The sequence below is a fragment of the Diadema setosum genome, chromosome 10 (assembly GCF_964275005.1).
Source record: "Diadema setosum chromosome 10, eeDiaSeto1, whole genome shotgun sequence".
Lineage (NCBI taxonomy): Eukaryota > Metazoa > Echinodermata > Echinoidea > Diadematoida > Diadematidae > Diadema > Diadema setosum.
In genome coordinates this window covers 26,073,682-26,091,951 of record NC_092694.1, presented here as the reverse complement: position 1 = coordinate 26,091,951, position 18,270 = coordinate 26,073,682, and positions in this window count along the sequence as shown.

Below are 18,270 nucleotides of genomic sequence, written 5' to 3'. Positions count from 1 at the left end.
AGCGTTCTGTAAAAACAAACAAACAAAAAAAAAAAAAAACACGTGGAGCCATTTCGGAAAAACAAGCATTTCATGTTACATAGAACCTGTGGTTTCCTGTTTTACGACAGTCGAAATTATTGTAACATGTTTATCGCTGCAATGCCAAGTATAGTATTAAAAAAATAATCTGGGAGCTGCATTTTGGACTCTCGAATAAAAGAAAAAGAAAAATAGTGTCTTTGGCTTTAAAATTTTAAACGGACTTTGTATGACATAAATAGCAAAGTTCACTTTAAAAAGCATCGCACAAAGTTAAACGGATGTGGGGAGTTAGTCAAATTTTTGGTTTGTTTTGCTTTACAGGAAATGACCACAAGGTTCAGAAAAAAAAATGTACGGGAATAGTTTATTCTTATCTTCACCCCAAAACAACGCCAGCGTTTATTAATATCTCCAAGCTAGTTATACGATTCACTCCAGGTTTTAATGGTGTTTGAATGACATGCATGGTTTAATTTAGAACCGCTGCGGTGGATTAACAGGTCTATTTTTACTAATGCCCTACCTTCCTCATCTACGTGCCATCGGCTAAACTATCTGAAACTGGTATGCGGACATAAGGACTATTTATGGTCGCTACATCAAGCGTAGCCTTGGTATTTCCAGTCGCCTTTGGTGTTAGATTTTATTATTATGCTTTCAGGAAGCAACGCAATTATAGAACATTTTCCTCGATGCCATATATGCTCGATCTATTGACAATTTTGAGTTTTATTCTCAACACCAACAGTGTCGCACTCTCCCCTCAAAATCTGTCTCTTAATCGTTTATGCTATGAGATGTCTCAAAAATACATCACTCGTTATCACTTTCTGAACAATATACGCTAAATAACAACTGACGATTTTAGTGGTATGCATTGGTTTGCCGCTGAACCGGGGCTACTTTTTGGCTGTTAAAGAAAAAAAAAAAAGAGAAAAAAAAACCGGACACCCCCACCCAGGCAAAATAGAAACAGAGAAGTAAAATGAAAGAAGGTAAAGAAAGATAAGAAACCATAACAACCCCCCCCCCACACACACACACATACACACATACACACATATAGACATAAACACACTTAAAATGTTTTGGCGGCTCTTGTGCATAATCATATTGATGATCATACTTTGTCTTGAGAGTGCTTGGTTAAAACTATATTTGCAGAGGTGGTACTGAGGCCTATTGTTGTTGTTTTTTTTTTACCGGAAACTCGAAATTAGGCAGAGTACAATTGCTTTATATTTTGGATCTAAAGTCTTAAAAAAAAAGAAACAAAAAAAAAGAAAAAAAAAGATGGAAAAGTGTGAGGAGAGAAGCCGCGTGGTGGTCAGGATGCGATGTTATGGAGGGAATGACCGTATGGAAGCAGCGCCCGATGTCACAATTGCTATGTGACATCATTTCACAAAATAGTGCACTAATTTGGAAAATGTCGCCATAAACAGTGACGTCATTTTCCAAATAGTTGGGATTATACCATGGAGTGTTAAAACTATCTTCTATAGTGTAGTCAAGTCTTCTAATAGCAATAATGCAAGATAGTTTACTGTTCCATGCATATTCCAATCGGCCAATTATGAACCAATAACGCATACGTCAAAATCTTTTAATGTGAAAATAAAATGCGGGGGGGGGGGTATGGGATCACGAGTCTGCAATTCTATAAGGCAGGGCACGCTGAGGACGTGACGGAAAGAGTAGACCCTCGGAAAGGAGGCTACTGTCGGGCATGCGACCCGTAATTCGAGCGCGGAGATCCGGGTTGACTGTCTCGATTTCACAGGCTACGCGATGCTCCCCCGTAAAAACTTACAACGACTTAAACCCAGAAAGAGACATGCGTTCCCGTCGGCACGGGCGGGTACTTCTAAAGAATATGAGACGGCCAATAATAATTGTAAGTTGAGGTCTCGATGGGAATATTGGACTCAACTGAACAGAAGGCATACAAGTCACAGTGTTTTTTTTTTTTTTTTTTGTCAATCAATTTTAATAAGTGTCATGCTCACCATCAAAAGCGCATTTCCTTTTCAAATCGGACTGTTGTCTATTGTGCGAGATTTTAGACCAGCAATCAGAAGAAGATAATGATATCAAAGAAAGACATTCTCACTGGCAATGAAGATTTATTTATTTTTTTATCTTATGTAATGGAAAAAATGCTCCGTTCACCTATATTGAATATAGGGAAGTCTCATTAAGTTTTATGATATTATGCGGATTTGCTCATGTGTTAGCCACAGTAAACGGGTACAAAATATCTATGCAAGTTTCAGTTCAAAGTCAGATTGGGATTTGTGGGGTTTGTGTACGCAGGCGTTTGTAATGAATGCTCATTCTACCTAAAAGATACCCTGGCGCTGTGAAATACAGCATGACTAGGTATGCTACGTTACAACATATAGTATCAGAGAAGATGGAACGATTACGGACAATTGATAAGCAAACAAACACACAATGTGCGTATACCATGTACCTAAACAATATTACCGATGCAAATTAAAAAGGCATGTTCGTATAAGAACTTATCTAAAGCTTGTTTGTTTAGGTATTATTATAATGAGGGGTCAACTATGTAATCCCTTGCATGATATCAAAATGATATGTCGGGATGGGTCACGTGTTTGTCCCATGTTGTATATAGAGGGAGTTATGTCGGACAGAAGTGATCATTGCCCCTTTCAACACTTCTGCACATATCATATTCAATTACCGGTATTGCGATACTTTAACAGGGTATAGCATTTGTGATGACAGGCAGTGCGCACGCGCGAGTGAATTGGGTCGTGATGATAACACATGGGCCATTACTCCACTTTGACGGGTTCGGCCACCCCCACCCTCATCCCGTGATGAAGAAATGATTATGAGTTAACATTCCCCATGCTATTAGGCACGTCTGCAATACATCTCTTGTTATGACGAAAAAACACTCGTTCGTATAGAACGTTCGAGAAAATTCCTTGTTAAATGCATTTGCTTTTCATCATGGTTCCTTTTTTGAAGAGAAAAAAAGCAACAAATTCCATCAAATCTGTCTCTCATGCCTTCTTTCTCTCATTTTCGACTTACATGGATGTCGACTCCTAAATTAGGTAGATTTAACCAGGAGCAAAACATGGACAAGCTAACCTGGCAAGATTTCAGGATTGTTACAAACATGTGTCACGTAATTCATGTGTAATTACTATTTGAATACAAAGCAAACGAGAATCAATATCTCAAGCTCGGGGTAGGTCCTATATGCACGACGTATTATGCATTCACGGATAAAAAAGGGGAAATTACCACTTGAGGGAATTGGCTGTCACTGAGGTGGTACGGCTTTGAAATTGCTAGATCACATGTACCTATAGAAACTTCACTCTTGCCATGCTTGCATTACATTGTTTCATCCCAGTGTGTATCATTTAATGGGATGATTGAGCGGTAATGACGGACAATTGTTTTATGAGCACATGTGAAACTTCCATTTCACATTTCATTTTATGTCCGATTTCAATGAAACTTTTGAAAAAATAATGCTCTTTGCAATCTATTAGAAAGACATTTAGAGCAAAACTTCAGACGACAGCAGTCTACGTGAACAGGGTACATAAAGTTCAACATTAACGCAATTATTTTCAATTTTCCAATAATTAGTAACGCAATTTTCCCATTATTAACGCAATTGATACTCCAAACTACTTGTTAATGTGCCCTGTATGCCTCGCACTTGCCTTTTGTACCATTTTCTTTTGCGTGGTTACCTTTTTCGCATAAGCAGTATAATGATGTTTATTTGTGAGGTGTAACTGGCTTTTCATACATGAAAATATCTCGTTCCACTGCTGTGATATTATGGTCTTTATATCCTTCCTATCCACCAATGACGCAGGACATGTATTTCAAGAAAACTATATAACTTCCTAACTTTCGAACGGATAGTCCGATTTTCCTCAAACGCCACCATTGTCCTCTGCTGATAATATTTCTACTTTCATTATGTTTACATAGAAGTATGTTCGGAGTGAATTTCCCCTTTAAATATCCATCCGCCATCTCGCAAACGTCCTGAAATCGAAAGTTCTCAAAAATGGAGAGAGCAATCATATAGGCGGCGCAAGTTGCTTGGCACTGTTTTCAAGGTGCTAATTTCCAGTCAGCGCTTCCTAAGCTCTGTATCTGAAGTGTGTGCGTGTTGTGTGTGTGTGTGTGTGCGTGTGTGTGTGTGTGTGTGTGTGTGTGTGTGTGTATTGTGTTGCGTGTGTGTGTGAGTGTGTGTGTGTGTCGGATGTATCAAACTCTCCACCTATATCCATCACGTGACTTGATGGCTCATTATGAGCGCGGTGAACGTGTCAAAATCGGATGCGGCCTGCAGATTGCCGGTCACACGATATCAGCCGGAGACGTGACTTCGGAGGAGATTCGGTTGCCGAACCGGGCTCTTACAGGGAGTTATGTGGCATTGATTAAAGACCGTCGTTAAAATCGTCTTCGAAAACATGACAGCAGGATTCAAGACAGCAAATGTTAAAGGCATGATTTACCCTTTGCAGATGAAACAAAAACCCAGCATTAGTGCTTTAAGATAGTTCTGAAAAGTGAGTTAAGGACAGAAACAACCACTGTAAAAATTTGAATCTGTATAATCGATGTTAAGTATTGTTAAATATCCTCACAAAATGTGAACAAAAGTTATAATAAAAATGTTTCCAGACTAAACCGTCTACTATATCCGAGACGCAGCTTCAGTAGGCACTTTACAACGAATGGAGTAGGATGCCACCATCCAAACATGGAAACTGTAGGAAGCTGACATTATCCACGTTCGAAAAGGTTGTTAATCAATACTAACTCACAACAGGAAGGCAAATAACATACAAAAAGAAGATTCACTGCAGTTATAAACGGTATTCTTAAATTGTCTATTAAAGTCCTTTATTGATATGGTATAAATTAACAGTATAATGTATATGTAGAAAATAGTATTCGTTTTCATTTGTTTGTTTGTTTGCATGCAGCTGCTGTAATCGAAAATCAACATATTTTATCAACTTTACTGTGGTTGACGATTTCAGTGTGAACGTGTCAATGCTCAGATGTTTTCAAATCGATAATGAAAGTGGGGTGGTGTAGTAAGATCGACATGTTAAGGTGCAAAGCACATGCGTTCGGCCTCACCGACTTTCCGAGTAGGCCTGTATTATACACTCCAAGATAGTCCAATAATGGTGCTTTTATTGTGACCAAGAGAACGGTGTGGATCTAAATTTTGTCTCACAGACAATCAAACTAAACTATATAAAAAAAATAAAGCAAACAAACAACATGAAAAATGTAAACGATTCAGAATGTTTTAATTAGTCATTTTAACAAAATTGCATGAGCCAACGAATTATGATGTAAGTTGCAAACTATGAACTGTAACTCAAAGCAAACCTGTTGTTTCGGGTGCACGTCACGAGACCAACACCCACGAGTCATACAGCCCACGAGTCATACAGCTCACGAGTCATGCAGCCCATAAGTAATTATACAGCTCACGAGTCATACAGCCCATGAGTTCGACACTAAGCTAACAAGGCCCACGAGACCGACTCATTAAGCCCCCGTGTTGTATCTGCCAAACTCGTGGGCTTTTTTTACCTGGTGTCGAACTCACGGGCTTTATTTGCCTAGTGCCGAACTCATGGGCTGTATGACTCTTGAGCTGTATGACTCATGGACCTATTCTTAATGTCGAACTCGTGGGCTGTATGACTCTTGGGTGTCGGTCTTGTGGGATGACCCCGTTGTTTTCAGGGCTGATCTTGAAGCTGACGCCTTTTCGCCAGCTGCACGTGGACTAGTGACCTCGGAGTACAGCGAGATGAATGAACCTTTATGACTAACGATTTCTCGTTGTCAGTTTTCTCTCGTCTTCTTTTCGTGATTGATATTGAGTATCTCTATCCCTCCCCCCCCCCCCCCCCCTCTCTCTCTCTCTCTAAGATCTCTCTCTCCGTGTTATGGCTGTCATGTCCGGTAGGATATTGGCTATTAACCGAGCTTCCGTAGCCACTGCTGAGTAACTTGTGAGGGACGTACGCAGTGACTTGGGTCTCCTCGAATGGTCATCGTCCAATTCGTTTTGTCCTATACTTTCAACTCCTTCCTTCTCTCCCCTCCCCGCCCCTTTCTATTCACTTTCTTAGTAAACGTTTCAATGCAATGTGATACTGTTACTATTCCCTCTCTTTGTTTTGTTTACCTTCTATGAAGACATTCATGACCTCGAAGCAATTACACGATTTGCCATTTCACTTTTCGTCAGTACAAGAGCGGACCTGGGGACATTTTTATGAAGTGTTTTGTCGGATCCTTCTTTTTTTTTTCGGACAAATTTGGTCTTAGCCAATCAGATGTACTGATTTCAGTAGCTTATAACAACTTGTCGGAAAAACCAATATCCGACAAAACGTTTAATGAAATGCCCCCTGATGTTTACTTCATCTCATTTATTCTGATTTTCAATAGGGTTTCTTTCTGATTACAGTATATTCCTTTGTTGCAATGTTGTGATAATTTTGTATATCTAGAATCTGTTGTCTATCTTTTGTTGGAAATGGAAATAAATGGACGAGATGAAATGTTGGGAACTTATTCACCTTGCTCCGTTCAACGGACTTGCGCTTACCCGATAGATATCAGGCACATTGAGGGGGATTTTGAAGGAGAGAGAGAGAGAAAAAAAAAAAAACCAAAAAACAAACAAACATAAGCCAAGCAGGGAGCCAAGACACACTTCATGTTCCCAATATAAGAATCAAATGTTTTAATGCCAGCATGATTGCACGCAAAAAAGCGATAAATATCTCCAATTTCAAGAAAAATGTTATGGCTGAGTTACCATGTAAGTATTTTCGAGTGTTTCTCGAAGATTTATGCCATCCTTATGACTAAGCACTTCTTCATGTGGTCTCCAACACACACGCACACACACACACACACATACACGCACACACACACACACACACACACACAATGAAGACTTTTACTAGAAAAAAAATACATGATGAAAATCTATCTATTTACTCAATATCATAATGATTGATAAACTGTATAATACGGTTTTACTTTAATTTTATGATAGGCAAAGGTGTAATAGCAAAACACTTTTTGTTACCAAAGAATCCCGTTTTGCTAACTTTTCCTATTAGGGTATTTTCCCTTTACACTTTGTTTTCATGCACAGTATAGTTGTATTGAGTGGAGGTATAGAGGGAAAAGGATCTCAAGACAGGAGAATGACGGGAACAAAGAAAAGTGTGCCTTTGAACGTGGCAATATCGTCATCAGCTACGGGGCAACGTTCGGAAATAAAGGGGTGGGGCGTGACTTTTTTTTTTTCTCCCTGTTTGGAGCTCCGGAGATTCACTCGGCACGCATCGTTAAACCCCACGATGTATAAAGTCCCCGCCATCTCGCTGGTTATTGCCCCCCTATGTTCCACCTTCGAGATTGGAGGCGTGATTCTGAATTCGTTCCAAGCCAGACCAAATCGTGACATCATCATTGACGAGCCCCACGTTGCAGGGTTTCATCAGGGAGGTGGGAGTCTCTTTTACACCTCCCCGGTTTCATTGACACCTGAAAAAAAAAAGACAAGAATTCCAAGGGAGAGCTAATGATCAAAAAAAAAAAAAAATCAAAGTGAGTCAATAGGCGTTTTCACATCAGCCCGATGTTTCGAAATAGCGCGCTATTTTCTGACTTGGGAAATTAACCCGATCACAAAATAGCGCGCTATACTTGATAATGTGAATACAAATTAGCGCGCTAATTGATCGAGAAAATTTTTCGAGTCCAACTCGGGAAATTTCCGAAATAGCAGGGTAATTAATGCGAACTAGCGCGCTATTTGATAATGTTCGGGCTGATGTGAATAGGAAATGAAATAGCTAATTTGCGATCGCGAAAAATATCTCGAGCTTGGATTTTTATCGGGCTGATGTGAAAACGCCTAGTCTGGAGCTTCCATGCAGTGCAATGAATAGACACTGCTTTCCTATAATGAATTGACATTTTATGCATAGCCCTGCAGCAAAAAAAAAAAAAAATGTTGATGTCTAGACATTATTCTCTCGAGACATATCCAATATAGTAACAAATAAAGCGTATCAAAATTAATGGATTCCAAGTATTGAAACGCATTTCATTATACGCCATTCATTTGATGAGGTCGTTACTATTGACAATTAGTGGAAGAACGGAAACGAATATCGCGGAGTGTATTACTACACCTATCTATTTTACTGTCACATGCAAGAAAATAATTAACAAATAGAATCAGCTGAAAGTATTCTCTTTTTTACATAATTCACTCCTCATGCTTATGCCCACAAAGAAAAATTGTTCCCATAAAAGACTGTTCATATTTTGTCGGTCCTTTTGTGAGGAGAAATACCACGTGATATCGAGCAAATAAAATCACGTTTCCGTGACAAAGTAGGCTGCCTATAAACATTCATAACATCCATTGTGTCCCTCAGTTTTGCCTGTCATGCTATCCTTAGCAATGTTGCATTTTACCTTCATTTTTCCTGCCTTGTGATGTTTCGCGACCATCTTCTGTTGGAAGTTTCACTTCATGTCCTCACTGAAAGGGGTATTTACTCAATGACATAATATTATTGCATGATATGGTTTCTGAAAAAGCAGAAATACCAGTAGCCCAAATCAGTTTGACGAAACTAGGACGTTCTGATTTAAAAGCAACGAAGATTTATAATTTGATTAAACTTAATTGCCATCATTGTTTTATAAGATGGCAACCGTGAAAAAAAAAATGATGTCGCAGTAAGGAAATACCTAAAAAAAGGGGGGGGGGGATGGGAAGAATCTACATCTCTTTGAAATGAAAAGTACACTTAACCTGGATTGACAATAATGTTATGTAGTGGTGACAAATAAAAATAGATGGAATTTCCTTTATCATTTTACATTGTTCCACTATCGTAACATGACGAAATATTGGAATCTTCCTGTCTATAGGAATGTATTCTGCCAATACTTTAAACAAAATATACTTAGATCGGCTAGTCGGCTTTTCTTCATTTTCCACTGATGTGTTCTTGCTATCATTTCCGCATTCACTAAATCCAGGGTTTTACATCGGTTAGTATAGTCCCGAGGGAGAGACGCTATAGTTGAGCTATGAACACGATACTAACCTTCTCACACTTTACGTTTCTCCGCCTGTCAACTTCACAGAGTGTGATAGAGATGGACATGGTTCAACCTCGTCATCAGGCCATCGGGTTCCAGAGATGCATTTGGTCGTGTAGAGCTAGTTCAGCTCAGTTCAGTTCAATTTCTTCTTGCATTTCATTTTTAATACAATCTGTAACAGAATTTGATAAAATGACATATTATTGTATGAATTGTTCCCACGCACCAATACGCATTAAGGAGTAATATGGTATAGGGAAATATCACAAAGAGGAAAATCCAAAAAGCAGTGTCAAATCTAAGGAACATTATACGAGAGAGGACAATTTGAATTATGTTTTGAGACAGAAAACACAATGTGTATTAAAAAATCTTCATGAGCAGAGCTAGGAAGATGACCTTAGGATAAAGTCAAATAGTGCACTTCGTGCCTTCTTAATTTTAAGCGATCGAAAATTGTACTCGCGTGCCTTACTCCAGTCAGGCAAACCTAGCAATCAAACAGCGATTCTAGACAGGATAATCTCCCACTGGTTCAAACAGTGGTTACGCCCTGAAATTCTTCTTCGAAAATGCCTACGTTAGTTTCCGATGACCTGTAAATGAAACACATTTGAAATATGGTTTATAAACTGTCCCTGTGGAAACACGGGACATTAAACAAAAGTTATAAAACAAATATCCCCTCCTCATATCCTACACTTATCGTACCAAGAGTAATGTTACACGATAATAGTTGAGCGTCGAGTCATTTCCCACGGAATCCTCAATGTATTCTCAGGCACTGTGTTTGGGGTAAACACAGAGATTGCTGCTGGCTTTACACGTTGGGAATCCACTCTCTCACGCTGCAATGAGTTTCATCGGACCTCGTCGTTCTCTCGGTCTGAAAAGAGATAGGGGGTGATTCATCCCCGCTTATCGGTGATGCGCGAGGCATTTTCCTCCCGTGGAATTACCATGAGGAGTGTATCGAAGAGCTAATCGGTGAAGTCTGTCTTAAATGAAGGAGAGGCATGCTGTAGGATGGACGAAGATGGAGGAGCTACGCACACAGTAGCGTGGGATACTAAGGGTGATAGGGCAGTAGACCCCCTTCATCAGCTTGATTTTAATGAGGTATAGGCTTGTGTGTGGTTAAATGGCCGTATGCAGTTCATACGGCTTGTTATGATAATGCTAATTCGTTTTTACTTTTTGTTCTCTCACTCTTTCACACCTGTATCTCAACCAGTTTCTTGCTAAAGGTGGCGGGAAGATTAATGATGAATGAAATACAGTGTGATGGAGAAAGATGGCACTCCCTTCACCCAACTGAAATTTGCATGGGGGGAAAAATGTAAACATGGGATCTGGTCTAGACGCATGCTGTGTGAGGGAGCAAAACTTTAATCATGATTCATAACCATTGTGATAATCAATTTTGTACTCTTGTACGATGCCACTTTTTTTGTATGTATAATGTTTGTTTCATTTTGACTCTTGAATGTTTTATTGTTTCGTATGTTGACTACTGTATGTTCTGATGACGATGGAATATGTATTTTAGACGTATTTAAAAGTATTCTTTTATTCTTCAGTAGTTGTGTGTATTTCGGCTTTGATGGGTACAAACTGACGGATCAGCCCTTAGAACGTACACAGTACGATGGCTTTTACAGCACAAGAAAACTACACGGCATGCACGGGCTGTCATTGCGTTGTGCCCTGGGATATGGCGCGTCTTGGAGGACCGCGTGGCGCCAAAACCTGATATCAAGCTTGCGACGCGCGCCAAAACCCAATACCAGCCAATTCCGCCAAAATCTCGAACATGCCACTCGCATTCACCCGTGTATGCTCTTTTCCGTTCACCATGTGACTTAGTACCCACTTCCGCTTACAGCATTTGATCCAGGGAACTTGCACCCGGTTCCTTGGAGATTGGAATTACAGTATTACATTCCCCATCCACATTAGCACACAAACACACACACACACACACACACACACACACACACACACACACACACACGCACACACACACACACGCACACACACACACACACACTCACACACACACACACACACACACACGTGACAAAACACCCAACCACGTGTGACCCACAATTTAGACTTGCTCAATCATTGTCTCATCGAGAAAAGAAGAAGGAAAAGCCTGTCATGCAAATGATTCACGTTTTTAAGTTCAGTCCAGTATGAAGTGTCCAAACGAGAAAGAACATCAAGACAATTATTTTAGATGATTATATTAGTTCAGTTATATACGTGCGTTGCAGGTGACACTGGAATAAAATCGATCCGAACTTTCCAGATGAAAAAAAAAGAATGTAAAAGTCAACCCATAGGTGACCATCAGCCGATCACTAGTGTATCTTATTTAGGTCTTCTTAGACTATCGTCTTCTTATTTCCTGACGTGCGAGGCGTTGTTGATTCTGTCTTTTTCTTCTCGCGCGCGAAACCGAATCCGCAGCTATTCCATCCCCTCGTTCACGAACGCGCACACACACGTCCACGCTCACTGATAGTGAAGATCAGTGCGGTATTTTTGTAACCCTTCGTTTGCCGTTGGTCAATTCCCGAACGTCCGAGTAGACGTGAAAACGTTGTGGGATCTTTGCTCCAAACTGTGCAAACATTTTGACTTACTTTCTTTTTCTTTCGAGGATTGTGGTTTTGGTTTCGTTTCAACACCAGTCCTTTTCTCACCGTCGAATTATCTAATAAGAAAGGTAAGATGACCGCCATTATATCTCAAAACCTTGAAATTTGTAGGTGAACAATATTTGATATTACGTTGTTAAATTGTCGTCGTTTTTGTTTTGTTTTGTTTTGTTTTTGGAGTTTTTTTTTTCGTTCGATATCTGCCACCTTTAATTCATACCATCAATGCCAGACAAGAAAATGAGGTAAGTATAAAAGCTATGCAGCGTAGAGTAGAAACGCATTGGCAGCACGTGTAATATCAAAGACCGAGAAACAAAATAATGATATATCGACAAAGTTTTGGCATGACCTTGTCACTTTCACGTTGGATCACTTCTTCCGTCTTTATTGTCTCCATATGATTATAATTCTTTAATTTTGACCCCACACTGATTGGCTGATGCTGTCATTTATACATCCTCCTATCAGTATGCATGTTTCAATGGATATCACTTTTCCCTTTAATATAAGGTCATTCTTTTAAATAATGCATCTGAAAGAGAGAGTAGACACCAATATGTTTATAGTCATGCTTAAATATCCTTTCTCTATAAATATGTACTCTCTTAACTGTGATATGGTTGTGACATGTATAGATGATTTTATTTGCCAATCTTGACAGGATCAAACAAACAAATAAAACCAGTCCTGTACTTTTCGGGATATTTTAGCGCAGTTAGTTCAGATTCACTTTTATTCAGGGAGAATATTAATTCGGCACACAGTGGATTCTATACTCCGGAGCATCAAGAAAGACCATCCAGTCACATTTGAAGCGTGTTTTTGGTCAGTGTGAGTTTTTTTTTTGTGTGTGTGTTTTTATTGAATTCGGAATACAAATTTCCCTCTTTAGTTTTTATAAATCAGTCCGCGGTCGAAAGCAATGGAATTCACAAACAACGTGTAGTTTTGCTAATACCAGTTCTTCTTTGAATAACCAAATGACATTCATGCGGAGTTGCTAACTTATACTGTTTTTACACCCATATTCTGTGTACAGCTACTTACCACACCTTTCCTACATCCCTTCTATTAAATACTCATCAAGCTAACAAGCCCCTCCATATGTTATCAGGCCATTAATTCTTCATTAAAGCGGGCATTTCCCCGTCTGTGCTATGGATAACTGTGTATATTTATATCATACATTAAAGCAGGTGCAGGGGAATCAAATGAGGTCAAGTCGAAATCCACACGATGGTGATTCTGGCCGTTCACTTCCAAGCAATCAAAATCGTCCGTAGATGTTGACCTACTATGACCCAAGAATGACCTTTCGAACAAATCACTTGAAACAGAGCGCACTTCAGCGAACCCTAACGCGAGACCGTCTTTGCTCGCAGGTTATTATCTTTAGTAATCGACTCTCCTTGTTCGCCCGAAACCTACCTGTAAACTGAAAATATCCCGATGTGACGCCAAAAGCGAAGTTATTGCTTTGTGTTCTGTGACGTATAGTGTGTGCGGGGGGGGGGGGAGGTATGTATGTAGGGATACTTTAAGCGAATGTGTGTGTGTGCTTTCGTTTGTGCACAATTGCGCATTCAATGCATAAGATTTGCCTTTACTCGAGTGTTATTATTGTGGTGTACTGTGCAGAAAATTCATCAGGTATACATTGTTGCCTGAAATATCGCTTGAGATTTGCTTTCTTCCAAAGCTACTATGTGTAGTACGTATAGGCCTACTTCTTTGATAACAAACCTTTTAAAGCCAGGACCACGATGGGTGTAGTCCCTATAACTGCCAACTTACTGTAAGCACTAATAAGGAGTGTGGCATCAAACTTTCACAGTGGCCGTTGACTGGTATAAGTGGTATCCGACCAAAACTTTTCCTTGATCTGCCTGCATTAATTTATTGCAAAGTTTATTTCAAATTCACTCCCTTTACATCCAGAATTGCATGCACAACGGCTGTTACGTACCCACCCACGTAAACACAATGGACTTTTGTGTGTGTGTAATGTACGTATGTACCTGACTCATGTCGTTCATAGAAAAGATCTCTAGAATATGGATGTGATATGGTTATTATTATAAAACAATCTTGCTCCTATCTTGTTAAGTTTAAAAATTGCTATTTATGTACTTCTAAACACTGGGATGCACTCGGTACAGGATTAACTAAAAAGCTCAAAGCTATGTATTTCCTCAGAAAAATTAATGTGAATTTCATCAATCAAATGTCAATCTAACTAAATACTAATCTTGCCAGTTTAACCACTTCTCCCTGCTGTTTCATCATGTTGACCTTTTGTAAGACATTCAGCAGATTTTTCCGGTTATACTGACTGGTTCCCTACTTAAAAGAACACAGTGTCCCACAGTGTGTTCACAGTGTGGTAACATAGTCTACTATGTGAAACGCTCGAATTTAACAGTGTGGAGATGATTTCACACTGTGGTTTGGTTTTCACAGAGTGTTCATATGGTAATGTTCTGTGTCACACTGTGAATTGATGATTCACAATGTGCTCACATTGTTAAAACGCTCGAGTTTAACAGTGTGAAGAGATTTCACACTGTGTTTTCAAAATGTGTTCACATTGTGTTCACACTATGTTTCTCACACTGTGAGACACTGTGTTCTTTCCAGCAGGGTTCCTTGGATTGATACTCATTTATGAAGGGTCACACAACTGATACACTATACACGTAAATATTGTTACAGCCACTCGAGCGCAATACATATAGAGAAGCATAGATAGGACCACATACGCAATCCATCATTATCGCCATGGACGCTTATCTATCCAGTATTGATTGAAATTGGAGAGTCTGCTCTTCGATACCCCCTTACATCTGGACACGTGCCAACGCTAACGTTGGTACACAGCTTTAGATGATGCGTCAGCAATTGAATAAATGATATTTCCTTTTGCCCAACGAGCCCCACACCTGACAGCTTCTGATATTATTGTGTATTCACCGTTTTCGGAAAAAAAAATGGGAGGAAGAAGAAGACGAAGAAGAAAAAAAAAAAACATAGGCAGCGATTGCAGATTTCAAGGCACTCGCTAGATAGCAGTCGTTGCATATTGCTACCTACTCCGCTTCCCTGTATGAAAGATCTTGATAGGAGTGCATGCATTGGTAGTGCACAACCTTGACTTCTCTCCGAACGTTGAGATGAAAGGAAACGCCGACTCCAAGTCGAATGCACCGTGTATACTTCTCTCATACACTGTGACTAGTTACGCGGTATTTGTCTTCAACACACCTTGATTGCGGGATCGACTTTGAAATACAGCAAAGTCTAATTTTTCTCTACCCGCAGGGACACGTGATAAACGGTCTTTGTGTGCTACCATATCGATCTCTTACGTCTTCGGAGCACTATGAAAGCAATAATGTCTTTGGCTATAAAACTGTGTGTGTGTTTTTTTTTTTTTTCATGAACGGTGGAATGGGTGGGGCTGTATCGGCTATGTTCCTTTCATTCAATATGTTGTATACGCTTTATTTCGTTCCATGTGCATTGTGTGTTGGTGTGTGTATGTGTGTGTATATGTTTGTGTGTTTTTATTTCAAATTGTAGCGACCTTGGTGGGGAAATATTACTGGCGTAACAATAAGGGGGCTGACAATGCAACGCGAAACAAAAAAAAAAATGTGATGCAATATTGAAGAGGGTGGGGAGCTCCGGTTAGAAGACGTAAGAGCGATAAATGGATGAGTATTATGCTTTATCACCGCAAAAATACTTGTTGAGATTAGAGATGAAAAGACTGGTGAAGAGTCTATAGGATGTCAATATGAAGAGGATAGGAAATAGCTTGGTATAGGGGTAATGGGGGAGGCTGACAACATCTGTGCTGATACACTTCATTTGATTGTTTTGTTTCTGAATGATGGACATAAATGTTTTGTGTGTGTAGGGATACATTTATTTCTTTGGGATGATTGTGGTGCTGAAGTCGCACAGGATGGAATGAATACGTGATAACAGAGAGGGGGTAATTCGGAACATCAAGATTGCAGAACAAGAGAGAGAGAGGGGGGGGGGGGGGGGTGAAGAAGGAGAAAGCACAATGACACGCGCAATGCAAGATTCATGTGACGTAGCATCTTTGTGTCATTTTCTCTATTTCATCTATTTTAACTACGACCCAATTTGTGTGAAGAACAATAACAGAGTAAGAATATTCATTTGCACAAACAGGTGATGATAATCGATACAAGCATTATACAATGTATTTGCATATTCATCCTGCATATACACATACTGTATATGCAGACATATAACGTAATTATTTTGACATTAATGGAATCAAGGACAATTGAAGACAGTATGCAATGATACTCAACTGTAATGAATACGAAAGGAGCTTAATTGCCAAAACGAATCAAAGATTGTACAATTAGCAATATCTCATTACAAAAAAAAATATGAAAAAATGAATGAGAACTTTCACTTCTTTCCATTTGTAAAGAAATACATGAAATAAAAAAAGTATTTGCATAGTTATGTAAATCTTTTAATCGAACTAAGTAAACGGACATGCAATCCAATAGCAACTATATATATATATATATATATATAAGTTTGCACTATATTCCCGTACAATATACTGTACATAGATCACTTTGTGCGAGTTGCTGTAGCTCCATGGGGTAACTCCATGATTGAATTGAATCATTAGACGTCTAACATCCAGAGGTAATTAGTCACTGCCTTACTCCTGAAAAACAAAGCAAGGCGGAGTGCAGGACAAGATCCGCAGAGGCGACCCGCTTGTGGTTTCGCATCATCTTTAGATCGTTCTTATCCCCCGAACCAAAATGAACACACCCCCCGGCCTGCGCCGTATCGTGTAGCTCTGCATCTGGGTTAGCGTTTAGCACATTCCATCCTGTGTGTGGAATCCTAATGCAATTAACACTGCCATACAAACGTGTCCCTATACTTTCCTCTCCTTCGCCCCCCCCCCCTTTCTTTATGTGTTTTTTTTTTTCTTCTTCACCTACAACCTCTAATGGCGTGTTCTTGCCATCCGCGGGCGAACGGTGTCAGATGGTTAATGAACATTCCTTGATAATGAACGCAAAATTTCAGCGGCTCTTGTGCAAGCGGCGCCTGCCCACAGGTATTGCTTGCAAAGATTCAGCATGACTAAGTGAAATGAGAGTTTGGTACCGATGCCCTCTCCAAGGACTGAGTCTTGACTACGGCCAGTGAATTTCTTTCTTTCTGTTCAGATATTGTCATGTAATCTACATTCTTCGTCAATATTTACCGAAATATGGAGATGCGCCTATATTGCAGTCGTTCGAGAGTGTAGGGTCTAATATCAATCTGCCAGAAACAAAAAGTCGGTCTGACATTCTAATGCTTGTGACCATTGCGAGAGACAATAAACACATCTCATGGTATATACGAGATGAGACTGGCTGGTCATCATCATTGCCATGGTTACAGTGCGGATGTTTGAATTGTTCCTCTATTTGTACACATATCGACTGTAGGGAAGGGGATGCCATCCGTGCACGTCGTTGCTCCGAGCTGACACAATGCGTATTTCCAAGCACCCTCCTCCCCCCCCCCCACTTCCCCTTCATCAGTATTCGTGATTTCAATTTATCCCTTGCGATGAAGATAGGAGGCTGAGAGTAACAGAATAAGGAGAGAGAAAAAGGGAGGAAGAAAGATACATCGAAAATGAGAGAGGGAGAGGAGAAGACCCGAAGATGGCAGAAATGCAAGAAGGGGCAGGGAAAAGAGAATGAAAAGAAAAGTGGCAGAAAAAGGAGGAAGACGAGGAGCAAAAACCAAGGAGGAGGAGGAGAAGGAGGAGGAGGAGGAAGAGAAGGAGGTGGTGGAGGAGAACGAGGAGGTTGTGGAGATAGAGAAGGAGAAGGAAGAGGTGGTGGAGGAGGAGGAGAAGGAGCAGGTGGTGGAGGAGGAGAAGGAGGAAGAGGAGAAGAAGGAGGTGGTGGTGGAGGAAGAGGAGAAGGACGAGGAGGAGGAGGTGGTGGAGGAGGAGGAGGAGGAGGAGGAGGAGGTGGATGAGGAGGAAAAGGAAGTGGAGGGGAGGGAGAAAAGTACAAATGCGTGGAAAGGAAGCCAAAGAAAGAATTAAGGGAGATGAGGAGGACGAGGAAGGAGGAATGGAGGAAAAGAGGCAGAAGTTGATAGAATCCACGCAGATAAGGTTATAACAGAAAGATGCAGAAGGCTTGATGGGAGAGGGTAATGGGGGGGGGGGGGGTATTCCAGGAAAGAGATAAGTCGAAAGCGGGTCATGTCGCAGAGGTCTCCAGGAGTATAATAAGCCGACAGACAAACAAATGAAAAATGTAACCTTGAACGTTGCTTTGTCAATCTGCAAACACAGCTATAC